Consider the following 10,389-nt stretch of genomic DNA (forward strand, 5'->3'; position numbering starts at 1 on the left):
AATGGGGGAGATTAGACTAGATGATATCCAGACATTCCTTCCAGTCTCAGCCATTTGTGATTCTGAGTTTCTGTGATTCTGTAAATGCATAAAATGTTGTTAATATTATACATCTATACACATATTAAAAAATATGTATGCAGTGCTAGAATTTAGTGCAAAGTTTGCAACATGCATGCTATGAATATTACAAATACAAAGGAAGCCACAACCTTTTAATGGAATATCTCTATTTCAGTAACATAAATTTGAAAATAAAGAATCACTAAGAACTGAATGATTAAATTTTGTAAAAAATTAAAAATCCCTCTAAGGTTTTCTAAGAGAAGATATTGGTCTGGAGTAAAAAGACCTGTTTAAGGTCCTAGAGTTTTATACAGCTAAGAAAATTGTTTCTATAAATATATATAGCTATAGTAGACTATTATTATAGTAGATTTCAGGAGCTTAGAATGACATTTTGTAAATTCCCTGTTACTAAATCACAAAATTTTCAAATCTCCCATTATTTTAAATAAACATTTTAAACTATTTGCAATTCCTTGTTGTACAGAGTTATTAGTCTGTAGAGCACATAATATATGCATATTACAGGGGAATATTTATCTTCTAACATATCAGTTCTTCAAATTGCTTATTTGGCTGCTCTGGAAACAATAATCACTGTTTATTAGATTGAGTTCCTGTAATCAAAGAACAAAGTAATGTCATACAATTGAGTGTGTCACAAATACATGGTAAGATAAAAATAAGAAAAGAGAATGAAATTTAATTAAGTGTATATATATCTAAGCACTGAATATGGGCTTTATTGTAATTGCTCATGCTAATAAACCTTTACAACTTCTTCATTTAAGAAAATAAATTGAAAGACCTCTGATTCTGCACCGGAATTCCATTTTTCACTTAAATAAATATTAGTTTTTTCATTAAAATTAACTCTGCTTCACATTGTTATGAATACATAAATATAAATTCACACAGATACTTGTGCATGAATGCAGCAATAAATCTAATTGTGCATGTATTATTTACATTTGTTCCAGGATTATGATGTTGGGACAGCCTTCCTTGTGCATTATAAGTTTCTCAGGACCAAAGATAAAATCTAAAAATACTTCAGAAATTTGACTTGTACAAGGGAAAAAATTAAGTCTGAACTAAAAGGTTGATAATATTTGTAAACGACTTGTATTTTTGAGGGGAAAGGCTGAATAGGGTAAAAATATTGTTTTGATTAGGTTTTCATGTATTTTAACTTTTAATGCAAAAAAAAGAGTAATAATTTGTGGGTCTTGCACTTTCTTGTATGTTGAAACAATGAAAGGGGTATCAAAAAACCCTCAGCCAAACTTTTTTATCTATCTATTTCAGAGAAGGAAGCTTTTATCTTCAAACAGTGTAGGTTATTGTGTTGTCAGTCAAGAAAGGATTTCCCATTTCTGTATTCTTGAACTAACTCTTTTTATTTACTAGTGTGTTTACCTTCATATGCTTCCAAAAAGTCATCCCATGTTTTATAAGTTTCCTCTTTCTCTCACTGTGACCATACAGGAGTTGCAGTAAGCCAAAATTGTTCTGGGGAAAGCAAGAGAACGAAAAGTCCAATAGTATAGGCCTTATAAGGGGTCATGTCTGGTATAAGATAATTTATCTGAATATATAAGAATAGGAGCAGTATTTCAGTGCTTATATATAAGCTATTAAATATAACTCCTGCAAATATTTTTAGAGGAAATATTTTGAATTTTTGTCTTCTCAATACCCAATCACAAACTTTAAAGAATGAAAAAAATAAAGATACATACAGAGCTTGTAGAGTGTGTATCATGTTTTCATGACAGCTACAAATTCTTAGAGGTATCACATAAAAAAGGAGGAGGAAGAATGGTCATGGATGTGCCATTACTACCCAATAACCATTTTCCTTGTTGGGGATCAGTAGTTGAACTGATGGAGCTGCCATAGATACGAGGTTGTACAATAGCTCAGCTGTTATTCAATAGCTTGCAAGAAAGCCAATTAAAAGATTCCTAGCTTTGTTAATCAACTCTGATTTGTGGCCAGTGTTTGCTGCAGAGAGAGGCTGGTTTTCAAGCCACATTCTGTTTTTGTTTTTGTCATTGCTGGTTTTACTTTTTCCAGGCTAGCTAGATCTAACAACCAAACAGCATGTGGACTCCTGCCAGTTTTTAGCTACATATATGAGGGGCCCTGCAAAGAGCCATTTGTTCTTCCTGCAGCACTGTTCTGCAAGTTGCAATTCCACAGTCTTCAAACCAAATTCCACTGGAAGCCTTTAGAGCATTTCTTACACTCTTTTGAAAAGTGATTAAATTAACTGTTTAATTCCTGTGTCTCTAAAACCATTAATCCTGATCAAATCTGAATAATGAGCCTTTTGGAGTGGTCTGTGACACAGCCCCAGCCTGCATCTGTGGAACGGAACTGTTCATCCCTTCCAGTCATACATGACCTGGGAGTAAATTCACGTAAGTTTAACAACCGCTTGGATATCATGGTGATGGACACCATTAAAAGTTTAAAACAAACAAGCAAAAAAAAAAACCTCAAGGGCATATAATGGAGAAAGAATTTGCAGGAAAATGTAAAACTTGTCAACTTAGAAAAGAAAATGGAAAAAATAAAACCCATATATTTGCTGAAAGAAAGCATCTTTATGAAAGTTTGTAGAGTAGACAGATATTCCAGAAAAAAGAAACACTAGCGAGATTATATTGTTTAAATTGTGCAGAACTGAGTTGTAAACAATGGTAAGATGAATATTAAATACAACAAGAAAGCTTCTTAAATAAATAAATGTAAATCTGATTTTGACTAAATTACAGGAAAAAAAAAAAAGAGATAAACCAAGAAAAGAATGGAGAGAGAGAGAGAGAGAGAGAGAGAGAGAGACCATATACCATTATCTTTGTGTGCTTTGGAATATTTAAGATGTCACAAGTACATAGGAGAGAAAAACTTATAAGCCAATCACATTCTTTTGTTTGTCTCAATTCATTTAAATACCAAAATCATAGAATCATAGAATGGTTTGGGTTGGAAGGGACATTCAAAGGTCATCTAGTCCAACCCACCTACAATAAGCGGGGACATCTTCAACTAGGTCAAGTTGCTCAGAGCTCCATCCAGCCTGATTTTAACACTTCCAGGGATGCAGCACCCACAGCTTCTCTGAGAAACCTGTTCCAGTGTTTCACCACTCTCATCACAAAAAATTTCTTCCTTATGCCAGATCTAAATCAGTTTTAAATCATTACCCCTTGAAAAGCTGCAATAAGTATCCCCAGAGCCTTCTCTTCTCCAGGCTGAACAAACCCAACTCTCTCAGCCTGTCCTCATAGGAGAGGTGCTCCAGCCCTCTGATCTTTTTTGTCGCCCTCTGGACCCACTCTAACAGGACTCTCTCTTTCCTGTGTTGAGGACTCCAGAGCTGGATGCAGTACTCCAGGTGGGGTCTCACCAGCGTGGAGTAGAAGGACAGAATCACCTCCCTTGACCTGCTGGCCATGCTTCTTTTGATGCAGCCAGGATACAGTTGGCTGGCTGGGCTATGAACACACATTGCCAGCTCCTGTCCAGCTCTTCACCCACCAGTACCCCCAAGTCCTTCCCCACAGGGCTGCTCTCAATCACTTCATCCTTCAGCCTGTATTGATACTGGGGGTTGCCCTGAACCAGGTACAGGACCCTGCACCACTCAGCTTGGTGTCATCTGCAAACTTGCGGAGCGTACACTTGATCCCACTGTCTATTTCATTGACGAAGATATTAAACAGTACTGGTCCCAGTATGGAACCCTGAAGTACCACTTGTCACTGATCTTCATCTGGGCATTGAACCATTGACCACTACTCTTTGGATGCAACCACCCCAGCAATTCCTTATTCACAGAAGAGTCCACACATATCTCTCCAATTTAGAGAGAAGTATGTGGTGGAGGACCATGTCAGAGGCCTTACAGATGTCCAGATAGATGACATCAATTGCTCTTCCCTTGTCCACTGATGTAGAAGGCCACTAGGTTGTTCAGGCAAGATTTGCTCTGGGTCAAGCCATGCTGTCTCTCTCAAATCTTGCTGTCCTCCATGTGCCTTAACATAGCTTCTAGGAGGATCTCTTCCATGATCTTCCCAGGCACAGAGGTGAGGCTGACAGGTCAGTAATTCCCAGGGTCCTCCTTTCTACCCTTTTTAAAAAATGGGCACAATGTTTCCCTTCTTCCAGTCACCAGGAACTTCACCTGACTGCCATGACTTGTCAAATATCACGGAGAGTGGTTTGGCAACTACATCAGCCAATTAGCTCAGAACTCTGGGATGCATCTCATCAGGTCCCATGGACTTATGTGCATTCAGGTTCCTCAGGTGTCACCAACCTGATTTTCTCTTACAGTGTGAGGCACTTTGTGCCCCCTGTCCCTGTCTTGTTGTCCATCCACTGGAGATATGTGGGACGAGAGGTTGTCAGTGAAGTCCGAGGCAAAGAATTTGTTGAATAACTCAGCCTTCTCCTAATCTGTTGTTACCAACTTGCCAGTCTTGCTCATTGGGTCGGTAGGCTTTCTTTGACCTTCCTTTTCTGGAAAAGCAAGGGCTGCACGTGCAAGCAAAGCAAAACAAGGAATTCATTCACTGCCTCCCATGGGCGGGTGGGGGTGCAGCCATCTCCAGGAAAGCAGAGCTCCATCACATGTAATGGTTTTGGGAAGACAAACACCATCACTCCAAACATCCCCCCCTTTGGTCTTCTCCCCTCAGGTTATATACTGAGCATGACATCATATGTATGGAATATCCCTTTGGCCAGTTTGGGTCAGCTGTCTCAGCTGTGCTCACTCCCAGCTTCTTTTGCAGATGGCTGAGAATGGGAAACTGAAAACGTCCTTGACTGGTCTAAGCACTACTTAGCAACAACTAAAACATCAGTGTGTTATCAACACTCTTACTACTAAATCCAAACCACAACACTATGCCAGTTACTAGCAAGAGAATTAACTCTGTCCCAGCTGAAACCAGTACACTGTTCCTGCTAATTGCTGAGTTCGAGGGAAGTAAGTACAATTTTCAACATCAGTACTGTGGGATACATTCTCAGCATTACTGGATAGTTTTGTTTGTTTTTTTTTTTTAAATCTGGACATAATATATTCATCATGCCCTTTAAATGTTTACCATCATACAAAGTAACTGTTCAAACTTGTACTGTCCCCAGAGCTTGAGCTTTTAACTGAGCACTTTCTTTTATTCTCTTTCTCATGCATATAGTGTACTTCTCACAGGAGTAACTGAATCAGTTTCTCCCCTTTTTCTCTCTGTTATACACCATGAGGCTCGTACTCTAGGAGCATCAGCTAAGGCTCTCAGCTTGTAGAGTTCCTAGAACTTGAGAACTACTTATCTCATCTCTGCTTTTCACTCTCCTCCCTGGGAAGACAGCTTGTATTTCCACTGGAGCACTTAGGTGCTCAGTTACTCTCTGCTGGCTGCTCAGAGCGCCATATGCTGTTTCAGAGGACGTGATGGCTGGATGACAGCAGTTTGTTGGGCCATGGTGCTCTATGCTAAGATAAGTTAATTCATAGCAAATGAAAGTGAAATGTAAAGGGTATGGTTGGAACTCACCTCACCATATACTTGTTACTTCTTTGACAACTGAACGAGTTCAAAAGCAGAAGGCATATAGGATTTTGAGCAAATTAAGATATTCTTGCATTTCTCTGACTATACAAGTAAGCCTTGAAATGGGTACAAATTTCACTTAATGTCTGTGATATCAGTCCCTAACTTTCTGAACTCATTACTGAAGTAAGTAGTGAGCTGTGGGCAAAATTATGACTTGGTCTCTGTTTTGACCTGAACTTTAACTTCTTTTATGCCTTTGTCCATGAGAAATGTTGCCCTTGTAACATATCTGCAGATCACTGTACTTAGAAGCTTTTGTACTGACACAATGATGTAAGGAAGATTTCATGCAAATAAGGAAGGCGGATAGTTATGTTTCTGTTTTCCCCAATGGTCTCTATAAAGCTTAAAACAAAAAACTGAAGTTACTAAGAAAACCTGGCAATAATTTGGTCCACCCCCCTGGTCAAAGTAGAGTCAACTAGAGCAAGTTGTTCACATCCATGTGCAGCTGGGTTTCAAATAGCAACAGGGACAGACTCTATAGACTTTCTGGACGCCTGTTCCAGTGTTTCACAACCCCTAGAGTAAACCCCAGTTTTTCTTTTGTTGACAAACAAGCCTTTTTACATTATTTTATTTGGGATTTTAAATTCAATTTCCATTATACTGCAGTGAGTCTTTCACTTTGGATAGGGGCAGGGCTCTTTTTGTCTTGAATTGTTTGGAAGTTTGTTGGTTTTTTGGGTTTTTTTGGTTTTTTTAAGTGATGCAATTTAGTCTTAGCGTTTGTTTTCCTCCTAAAAGAAGAAGGGCTTTAGCTGTTGAAAACTTCTCAAGTATTTAATCTAGTATTGGAGTCTCTCAAAAAGACACATGAACTTTTTTCAGTCTTAGAAAATGAGAATAGCAAATACAATTATTTATATTGTAGAATAAAAATTAAAATAGTTTATATCCTAAATCTGCCATCCTTATTCTCACTGAATAGAACCTTATTCTTAAAGGAATGTAATGGGTTTTAATTCTCCTGCAGTCTGTTAAACTGGCTTAGAAAAAAAACTCAAATTTTTTAGTTCAAAAGGCATTGTTATAGAATATGGTATGGGAGTCCTTTATTATGTACATGTCTGCAGTAAGCAAAAAAAAGAATAATGATAAAGGATGGAATATGTTACATAGACATGCTACTGTGTATTTTCATTTAAAAGCATTTCAGAGTAGTTTTGCAATGAAAGTGTTACAAATATCCATGTTGTAGGAGCACTGAGAAGTGGTATGGGAACACAGCATGTGCCTCTTTCTGTTTCTTTTCCAGTAGATTAATTCCCTGCAACAGTGTATTGCAGCAGTATCTGTTTTTCCTTTAGGCCATCGGGCTGCAACTGAATCAGATCCTTGTATAGCTAATTCCTTGTTTCAGGACCTTACTTAAAATTTCAATTTGTTACTATTGTTTATGTGCTTTGGTATTTTCTTTTGCATTCATACTGAATGGAGTTTTGCCTCATAATTTTGAAATCACATATGTTCTTCATATAAATAATCAGTGGACATTATTCATTATTGTCTTAATAATTATTTTAAGGAATTGTCTAATAGTCTGTTATTTTTAGAACCATTAGGTTTTTCAAAAGTTACTGCATCATGAGATGATTTTGTACCTAAAAATGCTTCCTCTGAGCATTTACAGAAGGTCAATCTTATACTGAGTTCCATAACAGAATGAGAATATTACACAGAGTTTACACTGAATAAAATGGCCATGGCTACTATGTGTTCATGATAATGATATTAGTAAATGTCATTAGTTCAGCTTGTTCTTTGAATTATGGAAAAAAACTCCAGTATTAATCAAAAATATGAAGCCTACAAAGAGAATAAAAGCCTGATTTTGTGAAATGAACTAGCCTAATTAATGATCTTGGATTCACTTCTTAAGGCAATGACTTTGGTGAGTTAAAATGGAAAACTAGTTTCCATAAGTTAGTTCTAAGTGACGCTTACCTATTAGAAATGGTGTTTTTACATAATAAAATAATGGGATTTGCACTCCGTGGCAAATTTCCCCTCTAACAATCAAGAGAAAATAATATTTATTGGAAATTAGTTAAATGTAATATTAGTTGATACCTGCCATACAGGGGGAATTACTGTGGTCAATGAAGGTAGGCTGCTCAATAAAAGGTTTATCTTTTCTCATATTCTACTTCTGTAAGAGCTTTGCACATAAGATTGTCCTTACAAGAATATTGTTTCAATCAGAATGGCTGTTAATGTGGTTCAAATCCCTTTAGTGTTATGAGATCTAAATGCAAGGATGATAAAGGGAACTACTGATTAAATATCCTGAATTTGAAACTAAAAATTCTCAAGAATACAGTGCATTATATCTATTCCATCTCATTCTGAATAAATATGAAATGTATGATGTCAGCAGTTGTCCCCAGTCATTACATGGAGAACAGACTTCATAAAACTGAGTACCATAAAATAATTCAAAACACTGGCTGGAGAAAAGACTGTAGAAAAAGAGATAAAATAAAATTAAACCAGAAAAAAAAAAATGTGTCATCTGGTACAACTAATTTCGGTATCTTATTTAGTGTCTAATTTACAAAAGATGAACTCCTGGACCCAGAGGACTATCCCATCAACTGAAATTATGCTTCTTGCATTGACTGATAAATCAGTCTCTTGACTTGAAAAAAGATAAATGATCTTTAGTGTAAGGCCATAATGAAAGGATATTCTTAGAGCCCTCACGTTGCATGAATCTGATGGTTAGAACACCCAAAGAGTTGGAATATGTAAATTCTAGGCCTTTCTTAGCCAAGATAGAACATGTGCCTCCCACAGCTAAGGAAAATTATCTAAGTACTACAGAGGTAGATGTACTACAGTACAGGTAAATAAGGCTACCTGAGGATGCAGGTAACTCTGTACTTCATTGCTTAAACCGGCACACAGTTACTGTGGATTCAGGAAGACACGAGTTCATTCAGGGATGCAAGAAAAAGCTGAAGAAGCTTTATTTTAGAAAGCATTTATCTAGGAGATTCTTTCTGTTCCTTTGATTTCAAGATGAGACTTTTTTAATCTGCCAGGGGTTTTAGGAATTTCCAATTTAGGAATGGAGTGCAGCTTGTTACGTCAAGCTTCCAATAGCTTTTTTTTAAAAAGGAATTATTGCATGGTAGAAAAATTAAGACTGAAGAAATATCAATTGATAGCTCTAATGCAAATTTCACTGAGCTCTCAGACAATATCCAGAAATGAAAATTCAATCTTCCTGTTCAATTCTATCTTGGACAAAAGGGAATACATATATATATATACACACATATATATATATATATGGGGCTAACATTTATGTTAGACCAAACAATGCTTTAACAGTCTGATAGTCAAAATTACCTATTTGTACAGAGAAGCTTCCTTAGAAAGGCAGCTAAAATAAAAAATAATAATAATTAAAAAAAGCCAAAACCAAGTTTACTTATTCTCTTTCTTTGGCATTGTGCTCTTCCTCCTAATGCCCCTCTGTGCCAATAGATCTAAGGTGAAGCAGAAGGTAATCACTGGCACCATGGGTGTGGGCCCCTCATCCCAGGGCCCTGATCAAGGTTTTGGGGTGTCATTTCTCCTTCACTGGCCTGTTGTCAACTCCTCTGGGGGCACATTGAGTGAGGCAGTAGGTGCCCCCTACCCCATGACACAAAGGGGTGTTGTTCACCTTCACCCCAGGTCTCTTGGACCTTTGCCCCAGCCAGCCAGAGGTGCTCCCCAAGCCAGTGGTAGCTCCCACTGGGCAGCAACACTCACATGAGCACAGGAGAGGCAGAATCAGCTGTAACTGGCTCAAACCAGCTTTAACAGCTCCAAACAGCTGAAACTAGCTTTAACCAGCTCCAACTGGCTCCAAGTGGCCAAGAGCCCCTGGTTTCTATGAGACAACTGCCCTGCCCCAGGTGGGGCTGCAGCAGACCACAGTGCATTTCATTATTCATTGTATTTTCTTTCACTTAATATATTAAATGTATTACATGTCCTCTCCAAATATGAACACATTCATAAACAATTGAGTGCTTTAACCACTACCCTCAGTCATCCTACTTTTTTTACCCACCTGATTGTTCTTCCATCCGCACTGTAATGTCCTAACTAGGATGCAGGAACAGGAAGCTGCTGAAGTCAAGGTCAGTGACTCACTACGTATTGTACCCTTCTCCACAGACCTAGTTACTTTATCACAGAAGACAATCAGATTGTCTACGTCTAGTGTACCCTTTACCTTTGGGCTATTCCCAAATTCTTGTCTTTCACACGTCCAGAGACGTAACCTGAGACAAATCACACAAAGCTTTTCCCAGGGACTGAATTCAGCCTAACACCAGTGCCACTGAGAGAGGGGAGTCAGGCTCTTCACAGACGTGTTTGGTGGCAGGATGAGGGCATAAATTGGAAGAGCAGAGATCCTGACTGGAAACAAGACTCATGAAAGCAATCAAGATGCCCACAGAGGTTGTGTAGGTTCTGTCTTTGGAGGTTTAAAAGATCCAACTGGACAAATCTGTAAGCGTCCTGGTCTAACCTCTGAGCTGACCCTGCTCTGAGCAGGAGGTTAGACTGGAGACCTCTTGAGGTCCCTTCCAACCTGAATTTTCTTGTGATCATATAATCCTAATTGCCTTTCTCTCAAATATAGTGATTTTTAATTCTCTCTTTTGGGAAAAAAACCCCA

The sequence above is a fragment of the Egretta garzetta genome, unplaced genomic scaffold, assembly GCF_000687185.1.
Source record: "Egretta garzetta isolate BGI_Z169 unplaced genomic scaffold, ASM68718v1 scaffold150, whole genome shotgun sequence".
Classification (NCBI taxonomy): Eukaryota; Metazoa; Chordata; class Aves; order Pelecaniformes; family Ardeidae; genus Egretta; species Egretta garzetta.